The 10,891-nt window shown below is 36.2% G+C and overlaps 1 pseudogene; it reads left to right on the top strand.

The window, feature by feature from the left end:
* The first annotated feature begins 1,558 nt into the window (after positions 1-1,558).
* Positions 1,559-7,829, top strand: LOC122739108 (annotated as a pseudogene).
* Positions 7,830-10,891: the final 3,062 nt, after the last annotated feature.

Consider the following 10,891-nt stretch of genomic DNA (forward strand, 5'->3'; position numbering starts at 1 on the left):
TAATAGCATCAAAGAGAACAAAGATGTTAAAAAGTTACCAAATTCTATCTAAATGTATATAGTGAAGAATTATTCTTGAAGGAATATAATTGTCAGGCTGTTTATAATTGAATAACACACTATCTGAAGGAGAGGAAGGTACTAAAGAACAAAAATCTTGAACTTTATTAATACTGAAAAACAAGTTCCTATGAGAACATCAAACAACAGTATTTACTAAATACTTATGGTGTGTCAAATACTGTGTCAAGTACTGGGTATACAAAAATGGGGGGATGGTCCTCTGCTCTCAAGTATCTCACTTTTTAATGGAGGAAACATTTAATAAGTAGGTTCATATTGATATATACAGTTTAACATAAAAGGAAGGGCATTAGTATCTAGGGATCAAGAAAGGTCTTTTTGCAGAAAGTGGTATTTAAGCTAAGTCTTTCAGGAAGTCAAGAATTCTAGGAGGCAGTAGTGAGAAGGGGAAAACCTTAGGAATTGGTGGTGGGGTAACCAATGAAAAGGCCAAATAACTGGAGATAGAGTGTAGTGTGTGAGAAACAGGTAAATATGGCTGGACTGCAGCATACATAGAGAGGAATAATGTGGAAGAAGGTGAGTTGGAGGACTTTAAATGGCAAATATCTATATACACCTATGATTTGGGCCCTAAATTTAATTGTAGGTGGAGAATGGGCAGGAATGTCTTCAATAAATTGCAAGCCTCCTTTAGTGAGTCCATGCTTCTTCCTAAAACAAAGGCCCACCATTTCAATGATACTATTACATCAACAAATCAATCAATTAGCATTTATTAAGTGCCTCTTATGTTCCAGATCCTATGCTAAGTGTTAGAGATAGAAAGTAAAAATAAAAAAACAAACAATAAAATGAACCCAGTATTCCCAAGATGCTCACAAGCCTAACATTGAAACAACTCCATACAAACAAGATATGAACCAGATAAATTGTTGGTAGTTTTATAGAGAAGGCACTTAAAAAAGGAAGAATGGGAAAGGTTATTTTGCAGAAGGAGGAACTTTTTCTGAGACTTGAAGAAGTCCAGTGAAGTCAGGAGGCATACATGAGGAGGAAGAGAATTCCAGGCATTGGGGAAAGATAGTAAAAATGCTCTGTTAGGTGATGGGGTGTCTTGTGTTAGGAACATTAAGGAGGCCATTGTCACTGCAGAGCAGAATATATTGAAGAGGAAATAGTGTAAAAAGCCAGATTGTGAAAGGATTTAAGAGCCAAACAGAGGATTTTAGACTTTATTCTGAAAGTAATAAGGAGCCACTAGAGTTTATTGAATAGGATGTGTGTGTGTGTATGGCAGGGTCAGATTTGTATTTAGGAAGATCATTGTTAGAGCTTAGTGAAGAATAGACTAGAATGGGGAGAGAATTGAGGCAGGCAGACCAAACTGAAGGCTACTACAATAGTTCAGGAATAAGGTGATGAGAACCTCCACCAGGGTGCTGGCAGTGCTTGATGATAGAAGGGGGTTTTATGAGAGATTTTCAAAAATAGAAACAGTAAGACTTGACCACTGAACAGTGATATGGGTGAAGCCACTATGGCCAAGCAGTGTAACATGGTGTGATTGCCTCTTCTGTGATGAAGTGTCCAAGTACAAGAAAATGGCCAAAATCTACCAGAATAACTTTGGTGTAGTGTTCAAGGCCAAACACCAGAAACCTGGGAAGAAGGTGACCCTGAAGAAAGTGCTGATGAAAATGAAAAGGAGGGGTTTCCCATAACTTCCTTGAAGGAAATCAAGATTTTCCAGATTCTCAAATATGAAAATGTGGTCAACCTGTAGGACCAAAGCCTCTCCCAAAAACTGCTGCAAAAGAAGTATCTACCTGGCGTTTGATTTCTGTGAACATGAACTTGGTGGGCTGCTGAGTAATGCCCATGTCAAGTTCATTTTGTTGGAAAACAAAGAAGGTGAAGCAAATTCTGCTCAATCGTCTCTACTACATCAATTGGAACAAGATTTTGCATGATGACATGAAAGGTGCTAATGTGCTCATCATTTGGGATGGTTTCCTGAAGTTGGTTAACTTTGGTTTGGCCCGGGCTTTCAGTCTGACCAAGAACACCCAACAAAACCCTTACACTAACAGAGTGGTGCCCTTCTGGCACCAGACCTCAGAGCTACTGCTTTAATTGCATAACTATGCCCCCTCAATAGACCTTTGGGGTGGAGGCTGCATCATCACAGAGAAATGGACCCATAGCCCTATTATACAGAATAAAACTGAGCAGTACCAGGTAACCCTTACCAGTCAACTCTTTAATTCTACTACCCCAGAGGTGTGGCCTAATATGGATAAATATGAGCTATAGAAGAAACTGGGCTTGCCTAAAAGACACAAATGGAAGGTAAAAAAAAAAAATCTCAAAAGCTACATGAAGGACCCGTATGTGCTGGACCTTATTGACAAACTACTGGTGTTGGACCCCACCCGGTGTATTAATAGTGATGATACACTCAACCATAATTTCTTCTAGTCAGACCCCAGGCCCTCAAGTGAGTATGGTGCTATATTGTGCCCTGAGGGAAAGTGGGAGGGGAAGCAAATAAGGGGAGGGAGAGGCAAAGGAAAGAAGGACAAATTGGGGGAGGGGGCAGTAAAAAGTAAAACATTTTCAAGGAGGGACAGGGTGTAGGAAGATAGAAAATAGAGTAAATATTAAGGGGAGGGAATAAGATGGAGGGTCATACAGTTAGCAATACTAACTGTGAAAGAAATGATTACCCGGATGATATCAGAAGGATGTATGAAAAATGCAAACCATCAACAGAGGAAGAACTGATGGTATCTGATTAGACTGAAGTATAGTTTTATTTTTTAGCTCCTCTTTCTAAAGTTATTTTGTCTATTTTCTTTCACAACCTGACTAATGTGAAGATGTTTTGTATAACTGCACTTGTATGACTTATATTGAACTGTTTGATTTCATAGGGAGGGTTGAGGAGGGAGGGAGGAAGAAAATTTAGAACATAAATTTTTTTAAAAATCAATGTAAAAAAATGTGGTTTTTTACATGTAACTTGGGGAAAATTCTAAGTAAAATGGAAATTGATTTTTTTAATTAAAAATAAAATAAAATAAAATAACTGTGGCCAATTTCTCAGGAATCTGTGCTGGTCCATATTCAGGTCTCATGGTAATCACTTCCTATCTCTCAACTATCTGCTTTTCCCTTAACTTTTCTTTTTTCCTTCTCTGCAAATTTGTTTTTTTAAGAGCTTCTTAAACTGAGGTTAAATTGTTTTCTTAATTTGTCTTCAATTTAATTTTTAATTTAATTACATTAAATTTAATTTGACAAAAATTTAAACAAATTATTTTAATATGATTATTTCTTTTGTAGTCATATGCATTTAAAAACATGATTAAAACATGATTCTGGGAAGGGTTCCATAGGCTTCACAACTGCCAGAGGGGTCCATGACATAAAAAAAAAGGGGGGGGTTAAGAATCCTTGTTCTTGGGGGCAGCTAGATGGCACAGTGGTTAAGCACCGGCCCTGGATTCAGGAGTACCTGAGTTCAAATCCGGCCTCAGACACTTGACACTTACTAGCTGTGTGACCCTGGGCAAGTCACTTTACCCCCGTTGCCTGCAAAAAAAAAAAAAAAGAATCCTTGTTCTTTATATCCCAAAGACATCCCGAAAAAGAGAAAAAGACTTATTTGTATGAATATATTTCTAACAGCTCTTTTTTGTGGTGGCTAAGAATTGGAAACCAAAGGAGTGCCCTTCAATTGTGGAATGGCTAAACAAACTGTGGTATATGATGGTGATGGAATATTATTGTGCTTTAAGAAATAACAAGCAGGATGACTCAGAAAGGCCTGGAAAGACTTAGATGAACTGATGGATAGTGAAGTGAGCAGAACCAGGAGAACATTGTGCACAGTGACAGCATTATAGCTCTATGAGCAACTGTGAATGACTTAACTACTCTCAGAAATGCAATAATCCAAGACAATCCCAAAGGACGAATGATGAAGCTTACTATCCACCTCCAGAGGAAGCACTGATATTGATGGAACAGACTGAAGCATGCTATTTTTCACTTTCATTTTTTTTTATTTTATTCAAGTTTTCTTGTACAAAATGACAAATTTGGCAATGTTTTACATAATCATACATGTATAACCCATATCTGATTGCTTGCTACCTTGGGAGGGGGGAGGAGAGAGAGGAAAGGAGGAATAAAAATTGGAACCCAACACCATGAATAAAAATATTTAATTAAGATAAAATAAAATGATTGTGGCCAATACAAAATACTTGGGAGTCTACTTGCCAAGAAAAACACAAAAAGTATATGAACAGAACTACAAAACACTTTTCACACAAATAAAATCAGATCTAAACAATTAGAAAAAAATATTAATGGTTCATGGGCTGGCCAAGCCAATATAATAAAAATGACAATCCTACCTAAATTAATTCATTTATTTAGTACTGTACCTATCAAACTATCAAAAATTTTTTATAGAGCTAGGAAAAATAATAATAAAATTCATATGGAAAAGCAAAAATTAAAGGGTATCTTGGGAATCAATGGAAAAAATAGAAAAGAAAGTGGTCTAGCAGTACCAGATCTCAAACTGTATTATAAAGAAGTAATTATCCCAACAATCTGGTACTGGCTAAGAAATAAAGAGGTAGATCTGTGGAATAGAATAGATAGAACTTATACTGTAGTAAATGACTATAATAATCTAGTATATGATAAACTCCCAAATCCAAGCTTTTGGAACAAAAACTCATTATTTGACAAAAACTTCTTGGAAAACTGGAAAATAGTATGGCAGAAAATAGGTTTAGACCATCATCTCACAGGGGATGGAAGGAAGGAGGGATAAGAATTGGAACCCAAAAGTATAAATAGAAATGTTTATTACTTTAAAAAAAAAGAAGTCTACAGTACTTCCAGTTAGAGATGTCTAATGGGCAGTTAGAAGTATCAGAATAGAAGTTTGGAGGGACTTCAGGGCTGGATGAATATATCTTAGAGTTGTCTTCATAAAGATAATAATTATAACCATGGAAGCTAATAAAATCACCAAATGAAAGAATATAGAAGGAGAAGGCTAAAGGACCTAGGGCAGAGCCTTCAGGTATATTACTGGATATTTAGTGTGACAGGAAAAAAGATTCTGCAATGGAAACCGAGGAGCAATCATAAAGGGAGAAGAATAATCAGAGAACAGTCAGAAAAACCTGGAATAAGAGAGCATCAAGAAAAAAGGTCATTAATAAGAGCAAAGACCCAAGAGAGGTCAAGAAGGATGAAGCTTAATTAAGGGCCATTAGATTTGGCAATTGAGAGAACATCTGACACTGTAGAGAGTTTCAGCTGAATGATGAAATAGGAAGCCAGTTTTCACAGAGTTTAAGATCAAGAAAGGGAATAGGAAATAAAGGCAAAAAATGTAGATAACTTTCTCAAGAAATATAGGAAGCTATAGAAATCTAGCCTAGCCAGAATGGTTGAGTAGCAAGTTGTTTGTGTGTTTGGTTGGTTGTCTTTGGATGAGGAAAACATGAGCATGTTTGGGAGAACAGGGAAGTGGGTAATATATAGGAAAAGACTGAATATTCAAGAAAATGTGGGGATGATAGGAGCAATCTACAGGAAAAGTTAAAATGGAATGGAATCAAGGGGACCTATATAGGATTGTGCCATGGCAAGTAGAATGGCTACATCTTCATATGAGACAAGGGTAAAGCAGGAACTATTTGAGGAAAATATATGAATTATCTAAGATAAAAAGAGTAGAAAAATTAAGTTATTTGAATATATTTTTTTCTTTTTATGTATATAGTGAAGAAAGAGGCAAGGTTCTTAGCTAAAAAGGTAGGGTGAGAGAATGTTGGGGAAGGCTTGAGGGGAAATGAAAATATTTGGAATAGCCACTGTTGTGATTGGGATAGCAGAAATGGCCCCATCAGGATTATGCAACACAATTTTAAATTCACCCAGTTAGCACAGTTTTGTGATTTTATCCAGCTTTGTTCAGCAACACATGGAAAGGAACTAAGGCTATGGATGGTGGAAATTATCTAAGGCTGGAGTGCGGTAAGATATGATCAGTAAAAGGACTAGGATGCAAGGAACTTGAGAACATAAGAAAGTACTGAGTTGATCTACTTGACCAAGTCTTTGACATAGGGAAGATAAGAGAGTGCATATCCTGTGTACATGTAAAGGTATAGGAAAGAACTAGGGTGGAAGGATCAGAGGCCATAGGAGCATGAGATACAGCATGAAAAGGCACAGATAAGATGAAATCATTAAAGATTATAATCAGTTAAATTAATTGGGGAGTTCATGAATATTAAAGTACAACATTTGTGGGTGATAGAAAGATCAACAGTATGATTCTTGGATAGAACACCGGCCCTGGAGTCAGGAGGACCTGAGTTCAAATCCTGCTTCAGACATTTGACACTTACTAGCTGTGTGACCCTGGGCAAACCACTTAACCCCAACTGCCTCACCAAAAAACAAAACAATAAATAATAAACAAAATAACAAACAAGACCAGTATAACTCTCCTGTGCTCAGGATTGTCAAAATGGAGTGGAAGAATAAATCATGTGAAATGAGTAATCTGAAGAACTGGGAAATTAGATGTTTAAGGGCATATCCATATGTATATTGAAGTTCTCTACAATGAGGAAAGAAATTGTGATAGAAAGAATGACTTTGAACCAGCTATTGAATTCTTTAAGGAAACTATCCAAGATTTAGGTAGATAACAGGCCTAAGGAAATCCTTGTGTTGTTTTCTATAACCTACACAGCTTGGAAGGATTTCAGGCTTCTCCTCCTAACAGACTTATTTGGTGAATCACTGAAACAGCATACCTGGAACCATATTGATCCACTCATTAACATTGTGCTGCATCTCGTTGCCTCCAATGGCATATCTTAACAATGACATCCTGAGATCAAACATCAGAATATTATCAAAAATAAACTATATTCAGCATGAACTTAAGGTTAAAGACATGTAGGTATAAAGCTATCTGTTTAGTGTAGCACCATTGGCTCAATAGATTTTAGAGCTATCAAGATCTTAATATTTAATCCAATCCCCTGATTTTATAGGTGAGAAAACTAAGATATTTTAACAGAAAGTGATTTGTCCAGGATTGTATATCTTCTAGATTTTACCTTATTGTTCATCTGATAGCATAGGAGAAAAAAATATCTGTTGTGGGACCTTGGACAACTCATTTAAGCTCTCTAGGACTTGGTTTCCTAATCTGAAGAATAATATTAACAATGTTTGTACTATCCATGTCACAGGGTTATTATGAGGAAAGCATTTGAAAACTTAAAGCTTTATAGAAAAAAGAGCTATTAATATGATCTAATCTAACATTCACTCTCTATCCACAACAGGAAATTGAAGTTCCTTTGTTTATATTGGTAATTTGTATCAGATCAAGGAATTGAATCAATGTCCTCTGAATCTGAATTGAGCCCGATTTCCGGCAAACCATGCTTGAGTCATTGAAAATAACAAAAAACACCCAATAATATAAATAATTTCACATTAATATAGTCTTTTATTCACAGCAAAATTATGCATTAAATATTAAATCTCCTTTGACTTATTTTTCTTGCCCTCCTTTTTATCTTCTCATCTTTCTCTATAACCTCCTTCTTATTCTCCTTTTTCTCCTCCTTTTTTGCCTCTTTTTCCTCCTCCTCGTCATTGTTGGTTCTTGTTGGTGGTGTTCTTGTTCTTGTTCATCTTCTTCTCATTCTTCTTGTTCTTCTGTAGCAGAAGAAGAAATGTAGGTTCAAAGGGTTAATGTGACTTGTCCTAGTTAGTATCAGAGGCTAAACTCAAACCTAACACTGTATTAGAAAGATTCTCTAAGGCTCCTTTCAATTTAAGTCTTATGATCACTAAACCTCTATTTGGAAGTCTTGCTTGCTTGCTTTTTCAATTCAACAAACATTTTTGGTGTCATTTTTATTATATTGACTCAGCCTACACATTAGCAATTAATATATTTTCCAATTGTTTATTTACATATGACTTTGTGTAAAAAGTTCAACAAATATTTTGAAGCACTATTAAGTATTGTCTATACAGTTATGAAAATAAAACAATCTAGTCTTTGACCTCAACAAGCTTCCAGGCTACTATGAGGAATATGGCATGTGCACAAATAAATATAATACAAGTTCAAAATGACATAGAAAAGGGGAAAGATCCATTCACAGTGCAATGGACAAATTTGAAGAAAGTGACATTTTTAGGTGGTAGCATCAGGAAAGGAGTCCTGAAGGGAGTGATTCCACTGATGAAAAGACCTGCTTGAAATTTTGTTTCAACATCATATATTTTGAGGACCCCAAGCTTCCTACCTCTATGATAAGTCAGAACAGGAATTTGAACCCTAGTATGTAGCATCTCACTTGTTAATAAAGAAATTCTTGCTGAATGAATGAAAAAATACATCTGTGCTCTATGGGTTTTATGGCAATGTTCTCTTCTGGTTCCTCTCCTGTCTGGCTGGCTGAAACTTTTTTAGCACCTTTTCATCTCCATCATCCATTCCCTTCTTTCTTTGTGTCAGCATTGCACAAGGATATTGGATCCCCTTTGCATATCCCTCTATAATCTATTTCTAGTTAGGTTTTCTTAATATTTTTGGTGGCAGATGCCTCCCTAAGGATGCAGTTGGTTCTACTTTATGTTATGTATGATAAACTATATGGTTTGTAGTATATAAAGTTTTATAAAGCACTGTCCCAGTGCTTTTACTTGTTCAAGGAACTCCCAGATGAGAATATTTTCTCTACAAATACAAGTTGGCATCTTCTCTGTGGATTAGAGCCTTAGGGAGTTGTCCAGAACAATGAAAGGTGAAGTAACTCTCCCAGACTTACAGTCAGTATGTATTAGAGGCAAAGCTTGAATTCAGGTCTTCCTGGTTTCTAGTTTGCTGATGTAGAGAAAAAATATTGTTTTCTAAATGTCAAAGTACAATACAAATATCAGATCAGTAGTAACTCATTTCTTGAAATAAAGATTTTAAGTCACTTCCTGTTTTCATTGTAGCAACAAGCTAGTAAAAAATTTTACCTTCATAAACCTTTTAAAGTAAGCTTCATAGACTTATTTACTTGACTTCAATGAAATTCAACATTCAGAGCCATGTTTCAGCAAAGGGCAAACAATTTCTCACCCAGTCATACACATGCCTACATGCAATAATTATAAAATTGAATACAGTAGAAATTAAAGAATTGTTGGTAGGAAATGACCAGTGCCCAGCTCAAATGAGCCATAGAAAAGCAAAATTTGAGCCAGACCCATGTAATCCAAAGAAAGAAGGCCATATAAGGCAAACCAGCATGCTAGATTGGTTGCTAAAATGAATTTCAAAGGCAAGCATTGCAGGTTTTGAGGACAGAAAATCTTTTAAATGAAAGTCAATAAGCCTCAGTGTCTGCAAATAACTAACAAGAGTGAGAAAATGTTTTCAAAAGCTGGATAGTAGATAGAAATTCAGACCAACAGACACACTCAATAGGTTGTATGGAACATAGAAATTCCTTCAAAAGTCCTCAAGACATAGTCCTTTGATTAACTTAGAGTAAGCCAAGCATTCCTGGCACCACAGAATTGGCAGAATAAGAAACAGCATCCAAGACCATCCAGTCTAAATTGTAAATGACCAAGAATCCCTTCTATATGATAGCAAACCCCAAAAATGGTCAACCACCTTTCTCTTGAAGACTTCTAATAAGGAAGAACCCAGTGCTTCCTGAGCTCCTGCCATTATTCAAATTCTGTTCTCTACCTTTTACCTGTGATCTCTGCAACATATTTTCCATGGATAAGATACTTTCTTTCATTTTAAATGAAAACTTGTTTTTCATTTTTAAATCCTTATGTCACCCCTCCCTTTTGATTTAAGATAGTTTTAAGTAAACTTAATATATTCCCTCCCACCCCCAACCTCCTTAATCCAACCTAAATCTTACCCTTCACCTTTGTTTCTAATTCTCCCCTTCAAGAATGGTCTTAAAAGCTCCTTAAGTATGTGAAAACTACCTTTTTTTTTTTCCAGGAAAATGAGGCTTAAGTGACTTGCCCAGGGTCACACAGCTAGTAAGTGTCAAGTGTCTGAGGTCAGATTTGAACTCAGGTCCTCCTGAATCCAGGGCTGGTGCTTTATCCACTACATCACCTAGCTGCCCCTTACCCTATTCCTTTAAAGTATTCTCTTCTCCCTAGGAAATTCACATTTCCTTTCACAGGTTGTTACATGATATGCTTTTGAGCTCCTTCACTATTTTGCTTGCCCTCTTTTGAACATGCTCTAGCTTGTCAACCTTTGTAAAAAGTGCTGCACAGAACTGAAAACAATATTCTAGATGAGGTCTGACCATAGTATAGTGGGAACTCTTACCTCCTTTATAGTGGCTAGCCTAAGATTACATAAGCCTTTTTGTCTGCCCTTTTGAATTGTTACTTCAAATTATGTTTGATACCCACTAAAATTTCCAAGTCTTTTCAGATGAATTAGAATCTTCATACCTCTCCTAGACTTATTAGTTTATCTGGGAAAACTATTTGAAACCACCAATTATACATTTCCCATTCTCTGCTGTTTACAGTAGAGTTATATGTAAGTAATCAACTAGATTGTAAGGTGGTGGGGAAAGGGAGCAGTATGCATGTGATATAGATATCTATTGTCCAAGCAGAGCCCACAGTTTTGTATGCCACCACCATGTTGGGGGTGGGTGAGAATCAATGTGCACAGACTCTGAACTTGTATATAACTCACATGGCTAGGAAAAAAATTCATGGCAAAATTAAATAAAGTTTGTGAAATTTC

Source organism: Dromiciops gliroides, chromosome 2 (assembly GCF_019393635.1).
Source record: "Dromiciops gliroides isolate mDroGli1 chromosome 2, mDroGli1.pri, whole genome shotgun sequence".
Taxonomy (NCBI): Eukaryota; Metazoa; Chordata; class Mammalia; order Microbiotheria; family Microbiotheriidae; genus Dromiciops; species Dromiciops gliroides.